General features: G+C 40.6%; 1 protein-coding gene across 6 annotated transcripts in view; it reads right to left on the minus strand.

Annotated features, from left to right (window-relative positions):
* LOC139621855 (kelch-like protein 29) overlaps positions 1-18,474 on the minus strand; it is a 200,879-nt gene that overhangs the window by 173,620 nt on the left and 8,785 nt on the right. For 3 of the 6 annotated variants that reach the window (XM_071478759.1, XM_071478758.1, XM_071478760.1), the window contains one exon: positions 14,922-14,990. The exons of 1 other annotated variant lie outside the window; for it this stretch is intronic. The gene's annotated coding sequence lies outside the window, so the exon portion shown is untranslated. Of the gene's footprint in view, positions 1-14,916; positions 14,991-18,474 lie in introns of all 6 variants that reach the window. 2 more of the 6 variants (XM_071478763.1, XM_071478762.1) reach the window with 1 other exon arrangement.

Raw genomic sequence — 18,474 nt, forward strand, 5'->3', positions numbered from 1 at the left:
GGTGAAACCTGAAAGATTTATTCTAAACTTCATTAATTCAACTCATTTCTGTGATCTGTGAAAAATAATAATGTAGATTTGAGGATGCTGAGATACTCTCAGTAATAGGTTCTCTCATAATGCTGTGGTCTAAATACCCTCACTCACTTGTAAATAATGCAGAAAAGAAACTAAAAATAAAATAAAATACCACATGAAACATAGCTGAAAGTCTATATTTCAAGATGGTACTAAATTATTACTAATAAGTTAACAAGACAAAAATCCACAGCCCTGCTAGCAGCTCGTTGGTGGTCCCTCACCTTCTGTTATGTAGCAAAGATGATGAAGGGTGAGAAGTGTCCATCGTTTTACACCCAACTTTTTGACCGTTTTTAGAGCACCACCCAGGTACCTGTGGCGCACAGCATGTTGCCATACTTGTCAGTGTCACTTATGCACTCAAAACAGCAGGTGTAAGTATGAAAGTACACAAACTGAGACACAGCATTAGTTTAGCATGCTAGCATGCTAACATTTGCTAATTAGCATTTGACACACAGTACAGCTGAGGCTGATGGGACTGTCATAAACTCTGCAGGCATTTGGTCATAATCAAAGTAGGCTACTAAATATTTCACAATTCAAATTCTGATCTAGCGATGAAACTAGATGAAAAGTTAAGCTTGTTATACTTCATCCTGAGGGGAACATGAACCTGTGTGCCAAAGTTTATGGTGAGCCATTCAATAACTGTCAAGACATTTCACTAATAAACACAAAGGTCAACCTCGTGGTGGCGCTGGAGGAAAAGTCGGGGGATCACCAAAGGATTCATGCTCTGAGGAACATAAATATTTATCATGGCAATCCATCCATCAACTGGCATGAAAAGTCAGGGGATCACCTAAGTCAATGAGCTTCATCCTGTGGGGATCATGAATGTCATTCCATGGCAATTCATCCAATTGTTTCTGAGATACTTCAAACTGGACTGGTGGTGAAATGGTGGGCATCCCTTGAGCCACACTGGTTAAAAATCTTTAACTCTATTTAACACAAACTAAATCAGTATCACATCCTCTGCCTCACTATTAAAAGGTAAATATACTGTATATGTTATGCAATGTTAACTAGGAGACATATGAAACACAGTTCATTAATATTCGTGACTTGAACAGAAGGACAAAACATCTGTCAGTGCTTATCTTTCAGATATGGGCCTGCATACCAGCAACCATCCTTCAAAATGCCTGAACAGTTTGTTGTCCTGAGTGAAACCATTTTTGTGTCCATTATCCAGCGTGAACTAGATAGCATCTCACCTCTGGCTGTGCAGTGTTTTGTCGATTATTACAATAGTTCAAGAGGGTTTACACCACACAGGAAGCCCTGTCAGCAGCGAAACCAACTCAGAATTTATTCTCCTGTTACAATAAAGACCCAGAGATGAGGAAGGGTAATGCTAATGTCACTCTGTGTGTCAAGACTGATTTCGGGTGAACTATTACATTTTATCTGCCATTTCCCCACAGCTCTCCACATAAAAATGATCAAGGTTGATTGAAGCAATTTTATTTTGTCTCTCATGCTTGGAGCATTTTCAAGCACAACATGGCCCTGAGTTTGACGTGCTCATGGGAACCCACAATTGCCTGAATAAGCACGAAATCTTTAAAAGGTGCTGTTGGGATGGTGGTTCTTTGTGGGAAAATATGCCTCTTTCATACCCACATCTTTGTTGGTGAAGTGACTCCTATCTACAGGCTGATGGGAGTCAATTGACGATGTCAAATATGATAACTGGCAGTTTGCTGCAGATACATATATAAACTACCCACAGACCAATCCAGGCTCAAAAAAATGAAGCCATTTGAAAAGCAATGGAAAGATCATCCTAATATAGCCTTGTCATCCTCTTCACTCCGAGATACCGCTGTTTATTTCCCCCTGAGAGGCTGTGGCCTTGCATAGTGAAGACGACGCCATTCAACAAGCTCATCTTCAAAATCTGTTTACCAGGATGCGGGGTAGCAAGGAGGGAAATTAGACTCACAAATTCAACCTCAGAGTGTTCATGTCAGTGTCGTCCTATCTGATTGTTTTGGCATCCACATCTGAATGGGATCGGTAGTATGAGGCAAACACTGGGGCCGCAAGCTGCAGATGGCGCGGCACTGAGAAAGTGAGTGGTGAAAGTGCTGCCACCAGACGTGCTGTGGTTAATCAACATGAGATGCTGAGCTGAGCTGAGCCTGGGTGCTGGTTGGACACGGAGCAGACACTGATAAAAAACGTGTTGGAAGCACCTGCACAATTTCCTGGACCCCTGCTCTCTGAAATCCTTTGGGTGTAACACTGTCTCAGACAGACAAGTTTCATTACCGTTTATTTCTCCTGAAAAAGATTATTTTGCTCACCACCAGAGCTGCAGACTTGGACAAAAATGTCTTGGAAAAAAAGACTTGAAATTCAATTTTGATTTTACCGCTGTGAGACTCAACTCACTCGACATCTGACGGCCTAACATTTGACTTAAAAGGCAAAAACATGAATGTCTGGTAATCCAGTGCAACAGTTTTGTACACACAACATTGCTGTCCTCAGAGCCATGCCTGGCTAAAACACTGTGAAACATCTTTGACAGGAAAAAGTTCAAGCATGTGCAATTTTAATGCTCAGCATCTGCATCTTGACTTGAAATGTGGCTTGTGACTTAAACTTGCTCCAGAGGACTGAAGAAAAGTTAAAAACTGCTCTCTTCAATACTTCAAATATATTTTATTGTCGCCACAAAAGAGACCAAAAGCTGAGATTTGCTTACGGAGCTGGCCAAGGAGGACACTTGAAACTTTTACGTGCTTGAAGTGGTATCACAGTTCAGTATATTTAAATAGATAATAAACTTGGTAATTGTAATGAAGTCAAACTGCTGATATCGTGAGGCAGTGAACAATGAAATTCAGCGAAAGGAGGGTGGTTAGAAGAAACTGCAGTCGTAGGACAAGCAGAGATACTATGAGTGAGAAATGTGTCTGAGTCAAAAACTCATTAGTACCAAGCCTGGATGTGGTTTGAACAGTGATACCGCAAATCTGTGAAATCTGGGCTTTATTCCCACCAATAGCAGTTCCAAAACAACAGGCTTTGTGCTACCAAGAGGGTCGGTCTCTATTCAGCTCCCAAGATCCTCCAAACCAAACAGTTTGGGTGACAGCTGGACTTTCACTCTTTACCATGAAGGGAAGATTCGTTTGGACTGTGCTTGGAATCTGCGACTGTGGGCCAATAGACACAAGATTACAGCCCACCAGGGAACGGAGATGCTGTAAAAAACCTTTGCCTGGTCTCACAGGGAGAGGTCAGCAGACTGTTAGCTATAGCTTCCAAATGCTCATTTACACCTGGAGGTGTGAATGCTACACCTTGGCATCAGCTGTGCATTTATACAGAACTGCAACAAAAACAACTTGAGGCACAAAACGTGGTTATTGCTATTGTAATAGGTCATGAAAAGAGGTGTCTCATTGTGGGAGCAAACGGAGGGCAGTGAGGCTGAAATGGCAACCTGCAGGAGGGGTCTTACACTAATGCTTTCTCCAGCTGCTCCACCTTAGGCTTATTGTTCCACTGTGCCTATCACAGGACAGACGAGAGGCCATTTGAACAGAGCCTAGGCTGGGGCCAGGGCAACACACCTTGGCCCTCACATGCTCCATTAAACCAGGAGCGGGGGGAAAGTATGAGGGTCTGACAGTTCCTGGCTCAGAGCCCTACCACTGACACAATTACTAGCCCCCTGTCCCTTGTCCGTGCTTTACTACCTTGTTTAAAATGGCAGCCTGTAGCCACGACTCTGGATGTAAACAACAACGAGGCTGCAGACGAGAGGATCGAGCTTTCAAACACCGCACCGATGAGCACTGTTGCTTTTTTCTGCCAATCTTTATATTATTCATTATGATTATTATTATTCATTTGTTAAATCTGAGACTGGACCTCAGGTTGCTGGGCAGTTTTTAGGATCTGTTCCTGTCTGTTCATGATGCCAGTACTGCTGTTGTAGTATCACAGCTTATATAGCAAGCCAAACTGTGAGGTTGAGTGTTCTTAGAAGTATCTATAAAGGTCAGACAAGTATGCAGAAATACAAGCTACACCGGACAAATGGAAAAAATGCTTTGAACCATAACAGACTCACAAAAATCATACTGAGAATATTGCCGTTCTCCCTGAGGCAGAAAACAGCTGCTCTGTGCTTCATCCCCAACACTCACATAACATTCTCCCTCTGCCACAGAAACATTGACTTCACTCTGCCTATTTTCTTTAGCCAGTGGTCGTTTGCCAAGTAAAGCTGGAAGGGAAAATTAAGTTTCATCTCAGAAAATGTTTTGTTATGCAAACCTACTTGATAGTAAAAATAATTGAAGCATCGACTGATTTGAGACAGAACACCACGGTGCGTCGGCAGCAATAACTAGGATGCAGTTAGTGTTCCAGACTTCATTAGGCTGCTTTATATGAGTCGAGGAGAAGAAAAAAAAGATTGAATCTTTGGAAATTTCATTCTAAAAAGATAATACGCTTCATATTTTTCTAAACCCGGACCCCTCAAGTTCTGAGTTACTGACCCAACAATGATTGAAGTCTGCCTCACACCTCTCATTGGTCAGATTGGTTTCCATTTATTTCACTGTGAAATGAATACAGCAGAGGAAAAGAGTTGCTGCTGATTCAACATTTCTGACATATCATCCTGCCCATCCTTGGCCGCCAAATAGGCAATTTATTTTTATTGCTTCTAAATAAATGGTTATGTATAAAAGTTACTGACTGCAGCTTTAAATTTTCCAAACATAATTTTACCCTGTTAAACAACAGCAGTAATAGTTAATTCTTACTGCATCACTTGCATACAATTTATTGTCCATTCTGCCCTGTTTTAATGAAACCACTTGGCGGTATGCAAATGTGTAAAAGAAAAACATTTTTCTATAGTTTTCATGATCAAAACTAACATTCAACAAACAGCTAATAGATTATTTGCAGAAGTTATCAACGTTAAGCTTCTCTGTTGCTAAGAAGCTTTGTAGTCTGACCTGAAGGTGCTAACAGCAGAAAGATGGTAGACAAAGAAAAAGCTGATCCTGCATCACCTGAGGGAAATATAAAGGTTAATTCTGGCGAGCCTATTTCCCATCCCAGAATAGAGCAGGGTGCATGAATGATTATCTGCTGCTGGTTTCTGATTGGATTAATCCAAACCCAGGTCATCTCAGAAACAATGCATCTTTCTCATATTCCTACTGTATGTTTTTATTCTAATTGAAATGGGCCTAAAGGGGAAACAAGCAAAAAAAAAAAAAAAAAAAAAAAAAGGCGGAGAGAGGGAGAGATCATGAAGAAGGACAGCCTCAAGTCAGCTCCAGCAGAGGGGCCTTGCTGACCTAGTTCCAGGCTGAGTGGGGATGATATTAGCAAAGCAATTAAGGGAGATGACAGCCGTCAGGCAGGGTCAGACTGACAGGGATAGCAGTCTGTCTCCCTCCCTCTCCAGCGTGTTCGCTCTCCCTCTCTTCTTCTTCTCTTCTTCTTTCTCTCCCTTCTATAATGGCTATTGATTTTTCACAACCAAAACAAGAGGCCCTCTCAGCCCACAAGTGGCCGAATTGGTAAAGAGATAAAAAAAAAAAAAAAAGTTTTAAAGGAAGAGTGGGTTGAAGAAAGAGGAAGACAGGGTGGATGGCATGGGTGCAATGTAAGGGGAAGGGGCTGAAGCTCACAGGTCGGTGACCCTGTCAGCTCTTTGCTTGGATGTGCAGAAATCACTCCAGGCATGTCAAAAACTTCATTCCCCAGAGATGATAGGGAAGTGGAACTTATACCTCAAAAAGTTGCTCCATGTTTTTGCCATGGGGATGAAAAAAATGATCATATTTCAAGTAAAGTAAGGCAAACTAAAAACTTTTTTCTGGTGTGACCAAGATGGAGGCTGGACGGTAAAGTTAATTTACTCTCAAAGAAGTTGAGAGTAAAGAGGTACAGGATCGGGCTTGTTGGTTCTATATATAACCCAACCAAACAGTTTGCTGCACAGTACAACCTTTAGGTGCTGCATATCCCTGATAATGCTTTGTCATTAAATAGCTTTTTATAAACCGATATAACCTGTATTACATTTCTGTTGGAATTATTTCATTTATTTATTTTAGGGCTGTCAAAGTTAATGCGATAATAACCAGTTAACGCAAATTCCTTTTAACGCCACAAATTTTTTTGACGCGCGATTAAGGCACACACGTTCTGTGATTGTGACCTTTGGCCCACCCACGTAGTTTGGGAAATCAGGCAGCGACGCAGCAGTAACGATGTGGATGGCAAGCAGAAACAAACCTACCTGTCTTATCCAAAGAAATTAAAAGTATAAGCTATAGACTAACTGCACTGTATAGGCTAGTTCTGTATTACACTCCCCACTGTTACATGCGCACTTTATTTATTGTTCGTTTTAACGTATTTTTTGTATCTCCCTGTTTTGATGGGGATGTTTTTGTGAGCCTTATTTTCCCCCATGTAAGGTTAGACACAGTTTCATTGCATGCAGTACCTTTGAGGTTATTCTGGACAACATTCTGGGCAGTATTTGTCATTGTTTTGGATTGTTGCAATAATAATAAACGTACATTTGCATAAAGCAAGCATATTTGTCCACTCCCATATTGATAAGAGTATGAAAAACATGAAAAATATCCCGTTAAGGTACATTTAGAAAATTAAAAAAAATTATTAATTGCGAGCTGACTATGGTCAATCATGCGATTAAATATTTGAATCGATTAACAACCCTAATTTACTTTTATCAAAACACCGCAGTGAAAAAAATTGAAAAAACACTGCCTAAAGTTTCAAGTAGAAAAGTACGGACATCAGCCATTATGAGTTTCTGATTGAGTTTTTTCAGCATGGTGAGAAACCTCATTACCAACTGAAACATGGAGAGAAGAATGATGAATGTGCAGCAACAATCCTGGAGAAAACAAGATTCTGGAAAAAAAAACACTACAGTATGGCTGCATTGAAATGCTCCACAAACCATACATCCAAAATCTGATTTACAGCAATTACAGAAGCCAGCACCACTTAAATCACAGGCCCATTCAGCTGTCATAGAGCAGCACATTGTATGTGTCGCTCTATACCAGCATGCTTTGCTCCAGGCGTGCAGCTCAGTAGTGTTGTGTTCAACATGTCTGCTTTAATCTGATCCCAGTGGGTGGCGGCAAGTTTGACAGAAGCAGAAAAAGAAGACATGCAGAAGACCAACTTCGACACAGAAACAGCTGAGTGCAACATAAGTGGCATGATGAGATAAAATGGCAGAGAAAAAGGTTTGTGACAGACTCAAGTGAATGCACACTGGATCCTTTTAAACTCCGGGGTGTTGTCAACAGACTCAAATCAGTACATTAAATAAAATCTGTAGGTGGCATCTCTGAAGTAACACCTGTGAGATATCGCAGCACTTTGACAGACTGTGCACTGACGTGTGTGTTTGTCTTTCATCAGCTGGTCTAGCAAAAGGTCAGTATGTATAGAAGAGAGCCTCCTTTTCAACCGCTCTCCAAAGCCAGGAACACCTGCTCGCTGATAGCTGAAGAACACTTCAGACGACATGCCTAGCTAGGCACTCACTGCATACTGCGCTGCTCAGATTCTCTATGCTATAGTGTCAAGTTTTTTTATCAACACAAATCTCTGCTTCAATCTCAAAATCAATTTTACAAGCAGCACTTCCATTTTTCAGTTTACAACTTGGAGGGAAAGACTGCTGGGTTGTGTGAGTGGCTAGGCTGATGTGAATTTTGATTATTTTAGTGAGCAGCGGGAGTTAAACTGAAGGTTGATTTGTTTTGCCTGAGCGATATGCAAGGATTTTGGGAGAAGCTCTGGGCCAAAGTTGAAGAAAATAACATATGGTGCAGGAATGCACATGTACAAGTGTGGGATAACATCTGTTGAGCCCCTATAGAATCTCTTTGACATCTGCTCTCCACGTGTCCATCCATAAAACTGCATGAGGACCCTTTTAATAGTCTTAGATGTACAAGCTGCATATGAAGAGGTGCAATTACTGATGAAGTTTTCTTGACAATATCATTATATCAGTGGGAAGCTGAGGTACAAATCTTCATTTTCAAGAGTCTGGCTAAATGCATAAGTGCAAAGGACCTGTGGCATGCCAGTAATCTTTCAGCTGCTTAATGTCGGTATTAGCTCTCCCATCTCTGCTGAAAGAATTTAGCAATAACTATTCAGATATATGACATCAGCCTCTCACATCCCTGTTTAAGTGGAAAATGCACTTATAGTTTTTCTGTGCCTCGAGCAGAGCCAGTGTGCACGCTAACTTTGGCACCTTAGTCACGCTTGTGAACAGCAGTGGAGAACGCCGTAAAACATCAGAGACATCCCCTACATATGCACGGATAGAGATATGTGCTGTAATGAGTTGCACTCTGCAGATGGCCATTAAGGCTTATGTCAACATTAGGGAGATATCCACATAAAAATTTGGCAGATGACACTCTCAATTAATTCGGACTAAATTTTCACGCAGACCTATTGACCACAGATGATAAGAAGGTACATCTGAATACTTTGATAAGAGTCCCAGTTGGGAAATTAATTCCAGCAGAGAAACATTTGGTCCTTACAGAGCTGCAATGTAATTAAGGTTAAAAAGGACTTTCTATACCAGGCATAGAAATTGCTTCCTTTCAAACGTATCTTCATAAATCTGAAAGTGGGCTGGAGTGGTCGGACCGTGGCTACTCAAAATGTCAGAGGGTGTTTTTTGAACTGATGCTGGACGGGAAGCTGGCACACTGTGCACCGGTTCGATCCAGAAGGCAAATGGAGAGTAAATCATATCTCTGACTCACCGAACAGCTTGAGTCAGCTGAAAATTTTAAATGCTCAGTCAAGTTCAAAGCAACAAAGAGGAAGGAGCAGCAGCAAGTTATGGTTCTTATCTCCATCTCAGACTTTGCATATTACGGTGTGTAGGCTCGGTCTTATATGTGTTCAGTGTCAGCATCACTGTGGATGATACAGTAAAATAAAGCAGGGCGTTATTGGCCAGATGTAAAATAAACATGAAACCAGAAAAAAAAAAAAAAGATGTTCTGTAAAGATGAAATGATCTATAACTCTGCACTGCTCAAGACATTAAGTGAAACAATATACCATATCTGCCATAGTAACTATCTTACAATAGCATAGCAACTGATGACACACTAAAATGTGATATATGATATGTGCTATAATGCCTCTACATAGCCAAAGAACAGTTACCCTGCATAAAAATCAATATGGCAGCACTTGCACGAAGGCGAGCACATGAGGGCACTCAGGTGTAGATATTCTTAAGTAAGACAGCTGACATTGATATCGTCAGGCTGCAGGACATCTTCACCAAGGGGGGAAATGAAGGTTTGGCAACAGAGGGCTCAGGGAAACCATGGCTGACAGGATTTCATGGATGAATAGATGGATGGACGGACAGCTGGCGATACTAAACAGTCTTCAGCTTTCTCTTTGCATTATGTCACCATGTTCCACTCACTCTCCTCGCCTGAACTGCCAATTTAAAAGAGAAATAAAAAACGAGATATTTTAAAAGAGCCTTTCAATAAATGAATACAACCCGGTAGAGCATATTTTTTGATGTCTGACAGTTGGAGCGAATGATTTTTCATTGCAGGTGTGCTTTTGTAAAGCCTGGTATTTCTTCAGCTCATGGTTCTATCAACAAATTGCAGCTGGCAATGTTAAAAACAATGAGATCGCAGACGCTTTTTATTTTGGCTGGATTTGTCATATGTTGTTTGTCTTTAGCTCAATGTCACTGTGGCCCATCCTCCACTGAATATATTGAGAGAGACAGAATTTTTTAATTTCACTTTCTGGTTGAACAAAAGTTTAAACAAAATGAAACAAAATATGTTTAAAACAGGCGCTTTTCAGTGGAAGGCCAGGTGATATTTTTATTAATTATTCAATTTACAATGTGCTATTTGAAACACTGCAAAAAAGAGCTTTAACAACTGGTTATTTAAATATAACCATTAGTTCATAATGGAGCCAAAGCAGTGAGCTCTGTACCTTTTTCACTGCAAAGGAGAGACATTTTAACTTCCAAGCAAAAGATGATCTGACAGTTCAACTTAAATGACTTTAATGTGGGAGTATTGTCCTTATTCTACTTTTCTACTTCTCTACTTCTGAGTGAGGACACTGCAGATAAAGTAGCTATGTACTTTTCCTCTCCCTTATGCTGTGTTTATGCTGTGCAGCCCCTGAGGGCACTTTAAGGAAAAGAGACAACACTGATAGCACTGCTGAAAGTGCCAGCATGCCCCATTCACAGATATTAGCCTCAATGGCCTGGATAAGATGCCATGCCAAACCCCTGCTGTGTGTATGTGTGTGCGTTTGCGTGTGTCAGCCTCTTAGGATTCTATGCTCCTTTAACTGTGGGCCGACCCCTGCGGTGCCTTACGTCTTAATCACTCCAGGGGCGTGCAAGAGACAATGCCTCACTGTTTATGTGACAAGAATATAACTGGGTGCTCGTGGCTGCGATTGGTGTTTATGCATGTGTGTTTATGTTACGCCTCTGTTATGGTTTGGTACTGGCATATGAATGGGAGAGAAAAGAGGGAGCCATTTCTATTACTAAGGCAGAGGCTGTGCGCTGTGAGGGCCGGAGGTCGTCTCATGAATGGCAGTGGGGGAAGCTTTTGAAAAGCCTGACCTTGCTCCCTGCTTCCCTCTCCCTCCTTCCTGCACACCTGACTGCTCTCAGCAGTACAGACAATACCAGACATCGTGGCCAGGTCAGAGGTCGCATCATTAGTGACATTACTTTTCTGCTTAGAACATACCTTTACCCAGAACTACTCCCATAATTTTTTGTCTGTACAGCTAAATACTTGGCCACGCTGCATTCAGATAAATGCCCCTGTCAACGCTATTTTCCCTTTGTCAGCAGGTGAAGACTCCATGTGTTTAATATGGTGTTAGGCCCATCCTCAAGTGGACTCAAAGGCAGAGTGTCTAGCGTTACATAAGGCTACTTCTGCTGCATCTAACTATGCTGAAAAAAGTGGCAGAGGGAGATAACTAAAAATTGTTAATGTCTTTATCTCCTCACAGCAGGACTGTCTATTAGGTAGAGGCATGTGTTTGTGTAAACACTAACTCTAATTATGTACTACTTCCTCCCATGTTATCAGACATCAGTGTTGGTTAAATGGTGAAAAAAACAACACCATTAGCTCATGACCAAATCTTTTAACCCTGATGAAAGTGTGGAGCTAATCCAATTATTTATCAATAATTATTTAACAATAATTTGTCAATTATTTATCAATTATTTATCAATAATTTGATTAGAAAATGAATCAACTGCAACAACTCTGATGATGTCAATACTTAATTGACATGACATCATTTTTACAGACAGAACATTTAAAGATGTCACCTTTGACCATTTCTTAAATTTTTTAGACTCCACAAGTTAAAAAATAATCAGCAATAACAAAATAAATCATTATTTGCACCTCTAATGTACCACCTTGAAATCTAAGGCCAGATTTGAGGAAGTGCAGTGCTGACCTTGGGAACAGTATTTTGACTAAAGAATCTAAACCAAAATGTCCACTTACTCGCTTTTCTCTGAGCTTTCAAGAGCGAACCGAGCCACTACACCAATGGCCAGATTTCCACAATGAGTTCGATGTGGATATTCATGGTTCCCAGGGAATGTTTTGGCTGACCCTCTGACCATTAGGCCGAATAATTATTGCTCTGGTTCAATATTACATTATCATGTTACAGAATAATTCCAGTGAAACCTGACAAATGCTACAATTATTGTTCTATAATATGTAGTTATTTCAGGTAAAGAACACGTTGACTTCTATTTTGCCTTGGCTGGTATATGGCAGCCCTGAGCCCACTGTTCCAGAGAGCACTCCCTAACAGGTGCTTAACATCATGACTATAGATAGAAATATGAGATCAATAATAAAAGGTTATGAAAAATTAATGCCTGGTCCAATCTCAAGGTTAGTCCTGTGCACCAGCGCAAACTGGAACTTCTTGTTAAGCTACAAAAAGGTGACCACTTGGTTTTAATAGTATTCACTGACAGGAAGGAGTCACTGCACACACCTCACTGTGTTTTACTGCACTCCTTAACGGGAGAGATGTAGCTTTCTTTCTCATTAGTTGCTGCTGAGTCCTCTCCAGTCTTTTATTCACCGCCACCCCCTCAACCTTCCTCCACAACCAGTGCAGCAGGCTGCTGGCTGATGGCACCTTTGTCTGAGTGGCTCTGTGTGCTACCAGGAGACTTGTTTTCCTCCTCACAGAAGCTTGTCATCTATCATTACTCAAGGGGGCCTTGAGAATGATTCCAGCAGACAGTTCCAGCTTACCGTCTGGGGGCCCAACGTAAACAGCACACTGCTGGGCAAACAAGGGTGATGATGACCATTACTTCCCAAGGTATGTGGATAAAAAAAAAAAAAAAAAAAAAATTATTGTGTTGTGTCCCAGTTTAAATTCAACAGGCAGGCTTGGCAGGCCGTAGGGCATTTTTCATCATTTGGATTTTGTAATTTTTCTACACTAAAGAGAAGTTATTCTCTTTTCTTGTTCTCACATTTTGCCGTGAGGATTGAGAGCACAGACACACCAAGAATGTCTGGAGTGGTTTAAACAAACTCTGGATCACTCACTCTTTTAGTTAAAATGAGAACAACAGCATTCAAACTTGGCTTTTCAACAAATAACCACACCAGGCCTGCCTGGCGGTGAAAATGCAATTCTGTGTGCTACTCCATGCTTGATGTGGTGCAGTTTGTTTGGACTAAGAACAGTCACACCAACTAATAGAAAAAAAACCCAAACCACTCAGAGCTTTATGGGTATACAGAGACGGATGGCGACACCTTAAAGCCAATGGGTAAGCGCTGGCTATAAGATATTCCCATGGACATTTTCCATTAGTGGGTAGATGGGTTTAATGCAGGGTATTAAATAGTAGACCTTTAAAATTTAAACACCTTTCTTGTAATATTCAATGAAGGTGTAAACAAATTCAAGATCTAATACATTACATGTTGTTGTCACTTTGTTACATTCAGCTGAAACTGACTGGACTGACTATGGTACAAAACCACATTTCAATGGCAAAACAAGAACCAAAGAAATACAGATCATAATGTGATCTTGACAACTTAATAATAATAATTTCATGCCACAATACATCTGAGTTACAACCAGGGGGGACTGGTCGTTGCATTGCTGTTGAGGTAGGATTAGCTGTTGGATACTGGGCTACGGGCTGGGGTATGGAAGAAAAAAAAAAAAGTTCTGGGCGGTCACAGTCAAAAGGCAGGGTGAAAAGCTTGCCATAATTGAAAGCGACAACACACGGTAATCCTTTTGAATATGGGATTTCTCACCTCTACACACCTGGCTGTGTGAAGCTGGTGTGAATGTCAAAGTGTCAATTATGGAAAGTTGGGGAAAGGGGTTTCAAATGTTGTCTGACCACTTGACAACCACTTCTGTTGATGTAGTACAGGCTGACGTAGAGAGAGCCCTGGTGCATAAAGGCTTAATGTTATGCTCAAGTGGTCCTCATCAACTTGTATATCTTACATGTAGGGAAATTTACCACAAGACGCTTCACTTGAACCAACAAAGTGGTAAATACCAGTGGTAAACTGAAACAGTCCCGTGTTGTTTCACTTCTACACATCCTGGACGACTGGCTACAGCCTACAGCATCACTCTAAATGTTACTACTACGCTTCAGCCTAGAGAACAGGAGTGCATGTGTGCTCACAGGTGAGCCTTTTAAAATGTATGCAGCAGCACAGTTAATTTGCCAAACTGTGAGAGCTGAAGGCAGCGTGGACTACCTCAGCTTTGGACCACAGGCCAAGGTATGAGCAGCTTTCCACAGGACACAAACCAAACACCACTGAATTATTTTACACCTGAAGCCTCCCAGCGAGGGTTGGACCCCAGCAAAGAGCACACATAATAATGAGTCCTCTTCATCAGTGATATACTGACCCAGGACGGGCACACGCACACCAACACACACACACACACACACAGACACAAAAGCCCTACCCCCCATGTGCCTGTGGCGCCTGCGCCTGGTCACCTCGCTCAGGGATCAAAGGCAGTATGTCGTTCTAATCAGTCCTCGCAGTGGGCAACCCCATTAATTCAATTCTATTTCATCAGCGGTGAGCAGACCACCAGAGGGGTCCGTACATTCCTAGGGTCCTGCGGTCCGGGAGTAATCCTATCACTTAATGACCTGAGATCAGACTCTAACCCCGTAATTGCTTGGAGACCGACTTGGTTTTGCTTGCTGACAGAATTGCGAGATCTTTGCGGGAAGAGAAACAAAGACAGACATAGCTCATTTTCTGGACACGGCAGGGAAGTCAAGCAGAATTAACGACGCCATATATCAAATAATTCCAGACGATCAACCCCCCGCTAAATCAGGCCAGCACCACAGAACACATACACTTACACACAGAAAGCTGTATCAGAGGATCAAGAGCTGCACATTAATAGAACCTGACAAATTACACTTTTCTAATCTTAAAATTAAATTTATTAATCCTCTCATAAACAAATTATTTTTTAACTGCAATATTGTTAGTGAATTAGTAAAATGACAAATGTCCACAATAGCTTCCATGGGAAAACAGAAACGATGAGGCAGAATATGACTGACTCTTATTTTATTGTTCTTTTGTATCATGCTGTGTGGCTTGTCGGTAGCATAATAAAATGTTTATTGGGACATGAGATAATGAGCTTTTCATATCTTACCGTACCTTTGGTCTCTGGTGGATGGGGATGCTCATCACAGACAAATTAGATCTTTTGAGTATTGCCGTCTACACCTGCAGAAACAATAACAGTTGGTGAATATGGTGGGGCTTTAAAACAGAAAATGAAATGAAACATCTATAAATCTGGCCCTAATATTCTCATGCTCGCCATCTGGTAATGACGACAAACCAGGCATCCCTTCACTCAAAAGGATGAAAAAAAAAGACAACCCATTCAAGTGTGGAACAATCTGCATCAAGAGATTTATTAGTGTAATCTTTGGTCTGGAGAACAGATAAACGACTCCACCGAGACCTACGCTACTGAGCAAAACCTATCAATAACTCTCCAACTGTCCAGAGAGAACGTTAGAGGTCAACGGCGGATAATTCGGCAGTGGAAAAGGTCAAGTTGGAGGCATATGGTTGCAGGATGAAAAAGCTCTCAGGAATTGGTAGCAAATAAAAAATTACAACAATTATATGCTAAACTAGAGGCTCTGCTCTTTTTAAGATGACGACAACGGAGAAGGGTTCGCATGGGAGATGACACTTCAAAAGCCCTCATTGTCGAACTCAACAATGGCGCTGGTGTTCATAAAAACAGCGATCATCTGACTCCTTCACTGTGGCAGCCTTTGGAAGTCACCACATCTTGCTTTTTGTGTGTGTCTGTCTGTGAATCAGTGTACAAGGCCATTTTTTGTTATTAAAAAAAAAAAAGCGAGGCAGACATCCTTTCTCACTTTGGATTACGACTTGCTCACAGTAAAATGAAAGAAATAAAGATTAATGTGGCAACTAATGGCTGAATCTTCACCCTAAAAAAATAAAATACAAAATAAAAACATTATGATCATCCTAATGTTTTGCTGATGCATTATTCTCATTCCAAATGGTCAAAATGAAAATGACATTTTAAATGTAGGACTGAGCTAAAAATCTGTGTAATCTGCTTTCTCTTTCTCAATTTACAACCATACAGACAGAGGTCCATCACAGATCAGGAGGAGATACAGCTCTCTGCCCCCAGAGCAGCCTCCATAAACCAGAGAGCAATGCAGTCATGTTGGACTGCTGTGAATTCCGCTGTTCCTTCAATGGAAAAAAAACTCACTTGCTCTGCTTTCCCGAGGATCACTGCTTTTTCTCTCGAGCGACACATTAAAACACACAGTTGAGTTTCTCAGGCGTGTTTGCGAATGATCTCTGAGGGTTCTCGAAAGCCATTCTGGGAAATGTAGGCAATCTCTTGGTGAAGTAGAAATAGATGCGGCAGCTTGATAGAGAACAAAAAGGTAAATTAGATCGCATCAGTTGTTAGAATTTGACTAAACGCAGCACAGAAAGAATCCAAGAGCAGCACTTGGCAGGAATATAGTCTTTGAGCAGGCTGTGATTGTCCTGGACAGTTAGTGATCACACCATTTGTATTTACACGGGTACATTTCTCCCTTTCTTTCCTCTTGCTGTCTCTCCTTAAGATATGCTGCCAAAAATGATTGTAAAAACGGCTGAAAATGTTCAAGTATCTGCTATCCTTCAAAATAATGCGCTGATGATATAGACAGTTCTCAGAATGGGCTGCAGAGCACAACCATATGTCTGAGACAAAGCAGACAGGGGAAAACCTTTTCAAAAAGTGAAAAGTTATTGATTGCTCATTCATCATGTTTTGCTGACTCTACCTCCAAGTCACATACATCACCTTAGACTTAATAGTCTGTAGAACATGATTCTGACTGCACTTTTTTCTTTTAAAATGAAAAATGGTGGATGAAGACATTCTTCTTTATTCTTAAAAAAAACCTCTGATTTCCATTGTGATGATTGTGCAAGAATGGAAACCGCTACCTTGCCAAATCTTCCTTGAGTGGATGATAAAAGACAGTAGCTTGCTGGTATAAAACTATTTCTTTCCATTGTCAGTTCATGGAGGTAAAAAAACGTCTGCTGTAGCACAGAGAGTGAAAAAAAATATCTGGCATAGGGTTGTTTATGTAACAGTGCCAAGATAATCCGAAGTGAGATCTCATTAAAAGTTAGAATGTGTCCAACTGTGCATGTATAAGAAATATTTTTTAAACATTGTAATGAATATCATTAAGTCTTGCTGCCACCTCTCATTTCAAGATTATAATTAAAACTACAAAAACACTGATAATTAACCTGAAAAACAACTAAATAAAATGCTCAATAAAACAAGGACTTAATGTACCAAAAATGTAAAAGATTTATCACCAGTTATTATCCTGAGCAAAAACACTGTTTGGTATTGTTTGTGGTGTATAAACAAATTCTTAAATTTCTTCTTTTTTTGACTTAAAAAATTATTAAAACCTCACAGTAAAATTGTTTGCTTTGCCATGGAATTAGAGGTGTTTTCCATTAACTCCACACAAAGCAACATCATTACCTACCTCATTGACTTTTCCCTATAGAATTATATTCTGTTATTAATTACTTGCCTATGCATAATGAAAAATATGCAGTTTGAGTCATCATATGTGACAGATAATGCTAAAAACTGAAAATATTAATCCTCTTTCAGGACCTGGATAGATGTGGAGCAATGAAAGTTTGTAAGATGATTTTGCTTCAGCATTAAGACACTGTTCAAGAAATCATTTCAATCTATTTCGTGCCAGAAGCTGCTCTCTAATTCAGAGGACATACTGAAAAAGTTCTACCGTGCCCATTATTATAAACTTGTCAAAATAAAACCCAGCAATAAATCATCTATGTAATTATCAACTGATTGAAGCAGCTATCTAACAGTGAAAAACACTTGAAAGCATAATACATCAATTTTAATGGCATTTCTTAATCAGAATGCTCAGCAATCAACAGAGACCAATTAGGGCCTGAAAGATAGAGACCCGCCATTAATAATCAAACTTGGCTGCCATCACATTCGATCCATTTTTAAAAAGGCTGTTGGAGCTCTTTTCAAGAGGATTATTCATTTCAGGGGGAAGCTACTGTTGCAAAGTTGAATATCACCAGGAAAACAAAGCACAGAGCTTCTCCTAAAACTGCTAATTCTGAGCCGTTGTGTGTGAGCCAGACTGCCGAATGACCACCGACTGCTGTAACTGCAGTTTAAAGATTTCTATAATAAAATTCCAAGTGGCGACAACTTCATGTCTGGTGAGGGGGAATGGATAGGCCTATGTTACAAATGCTGAGAAACAGAAATGTCTATTCAGGAAAGCTATACAATTACACAAAGGCCCACAGGCACCAAACAATGACAAAAGATATCTTTACAATGCCACCTTCAGCTGCCCTCTTATTAACATTATGGTAAATTTTATCACAGCAAAATGTCCTGTGTGTTTGTGTGTCTTTGAATACTGCAAAAAACTGCCAAACTGCAACACATAAAATATACGAGCTGCACAGAGACCAAACAGGAAACACTGCCCTTCATGTCTTTCCAAGCTCGAGTTTAGTTCTGATTTTTACTGTTCATTTCCTTGGCTGCAGACATGAGCGGCAATCACTTGACTTTCAAGTCCACTCCAATGAACTGTAGAGATGCAAAGAGAGGTTA

The sequence above is a fragment of the Trachinotus anak genome, unplaced genomic scaffold (assembly GCF_046630095.1).
Source record: "Trachinotus anak isolate AG129_WGS33_773 ecotype Australia unplaced genomic scaffold, CSIRO_AGI_Tana_v1 ptg000005l, whole genome shotgun sequence".
NCBI classification, from domain to species: Eukaryota; Metazoa; Chordata; class Actinopteri; order Carangiformes; family Carangidae; genus Trachinotus; species Trachinotus anak.